Raw genomic sequence first — 2,500 nt, 5'->3', positions numbered from 1 at the left:
TCTAGCACTTTCGCTTTGTACATGTATCTGCTCGAATGAACTCTACTGTTAAACATGATCTTAGACTTTATCTTTGTTCACCCTAAGTCCGATTTTCAGACTTTCTCTATTCGATCGCTTATCAGTTGGGGCTTTTCATTTGCAGATTCACTGAAGAGAACAATGTCATCTGCAAATCTTAGATTGTTTAGGTATTCGTCTCCTATTTTGATACCCCTTTCCGTTCCATTCTAGCTTTTGAATAATTCCTAAAGACAAGCTTAAACAGTTTTGGTGGATGGTATCGCCCTGTCTAACACTTTTTTTTAAATTGGGGATTTTGTCGGTTTTTCCGTGTGGAGCTTGATGGTTGCTGTCCCATCTTCGTATATATCTTCTAAAATTTTACAATATACCCACTCCTGTTTTCGGATAGCTTCTAGTACTGCTAGTATTTGTAGTCAAATGCCTTTTTTGTAATCGATGAATGCCATACACAGGAGTTTCCTATATTCGTTTATTTTTTTCTTTTTTTTGGGTGAGCGTGGGATGTGGTTTGCTGTTGAGAATCCACTAGGCTGGTTAGAATCCAGACTGTCAGAGATGCGATTGTGATGACTTTTGTGAATAGTTTATAATTACCCGAAAGGAGGCTTTTTGGTCGGTAGTTTTTTGATCCTTTCTGTCCTTTATGTATCAAAATAATTGTTGCATGTTCCAGGCTTTCGGAGTTTTTCCCCTTGATAAGGCATTTGCTAAAAGATTGGCTAGTTTCACTGTTGCAATTTCTCCTGCATCTATTATAGGTCCGTACTAATTCCCTCTTCACCTGATGTTTTCCCTCTCTTCATGCCTTTTAAGCACTCTTTTTATTTCTTCTGTTGTAATGCTAGGTACCGCATTCGCTTCTATCCGTGGCTGTTCATTTGAGTTGTTTAGATCCTTGTGAAAGTCTTCCACTACTCTTTTGATTTCATTTTTATTATATGTTACTTCTCCATCTGTTTCTTTATTGCATACAATTGATTTCTCCTTATTCCGAGTCTCCTCTTAACTGTTTTTATGGTAGTACCTGAGATCACTGTTTCATTATTTTTCGAGTATTGAATTTCCCTACATCTTCCCTCTTCTTTTATTTATAGTCTTTGTTGTTCGGCTAATTCTATTTTGTCCCCGTTTGAAAGATACTCTCATGACCCTAAAGTTTTTGCATAAGGTCTTTAGTTTTTTATCGAGAAATTGCTGGAGCTTTGCTTGACGTTTTTTAGCGCCTACTACTACTGCAGATTCCTTTATTATGTCATTGAACGTTTGTTGATTTGGTCAATGTTGAGATCTTCGGTCGCTGAGAAGTGAAAGTCTGTTTTGGATGTTGAAGTTTAAAATTCTGTCGCCTGGTCTTCAAGTTAGCTAAAATTTGGGTGTGGTTTCGAATAAGTTTATTCCTTTCCCTTCTTAGGTATAATTTAATTTGGCCTCTGGGGCCCTTCTATGGTCGCTGCCAACATTTACTTTATCAATAACTTCCACATTTTTTACTATATCACGTCTATTTGAAATTATGAAGTCAATTTTGTTTTTGATGAAAGATGGCGATTTCCCTCGAAGAAAAGTATTAATGATTTTGAGTTCTCGGCCTTTGCAAAATCAACTAGCATTTGTCCCCTCTCATTTCTAGTACCTATTCCATGATTCCCTATTACATTTCTCCTACTGTCTTTTTTCCTATTTTGGTATTAAAATCTCCCATAATTATTGTGAAATGGGATTTACTCTCTCGCTGGCTTATGAACAACTTCATAGGGCTCTCTACTTCCTCATCACTGTGGCTGCAGGGTTTGGGGCATAGATTTGAGCAATCTTTAAGTTGTACCTATTGTTTAGTTTATTGTTACTGAAGCCACTCTTTCGCTTATACTATAGAATTCCACGACATTCTTTTCTAAACGTTTGTGAACTAAGAAAACCCTTTCCCCCAATTCCTTCTTTCTACCCTGGGATTTACCTCTCCAATAGAGCACGTGTCCATCATTTAGTATCTTTTGTTCTTTCGCCTAGTCTTATAACCTCACAGAGTCTTACAATATCCCATTTAATGAAAAGAGTTCCTTAATAATGCTAGTAAGTCGGATTCAGTTTTCATTGTCCTTGTATTATATGTGCAAAGGTTCATCACGTGGGGATCGCCGTGACCAGGGGCTCCTTCGCCTCTGGTGATTGAGGGCCATTTTCTTTTTTCGTGCTGTCATGCTTTTTTTTTTTTTTTTTTTTTTTTTTTTTTTTTTTTTTTTTTTTTTTTTTCTTTTCTTTTCTTTTTTTTGATTGAGATGTAGACAGCCTAGTTACCTCCTTCCTCCTGGCTTAGGTGTATCTTTGTGGAAGAGGGAGTAGTTTTGGCCGGATGCTAGTGATAAGCCCCTCCAGCAGAGTTGGCCCTATCTAGTGTAAACTTATGTGCAGCCATGCACGGCCTGCTCACTACGCCAGGGTATACTCCCGTGAGCATGGGCTTGACTAGCAG

The sequence above is a fragment of the Penaeus monodon genome, chromosome 1, assembly GCF_015228065.2.
Source record: "Penaeus monodon isolate SGIC_2016 chromosome 1, NSTDA_Pmon_1, whole genome shotgun sequence".
Classification (NCBI taxonomy): domain Eukaryota; kingdom Metazoa; phylum Arthropoda; class Malacostraca; order Decapoda; family Penaeidae; genus Penaeus; species Penaeus monodon.
The sequence above is the reverse complement of the archived record's forward strand: the minus strand, read 5'-3'. Positions refer to the sequence as shown.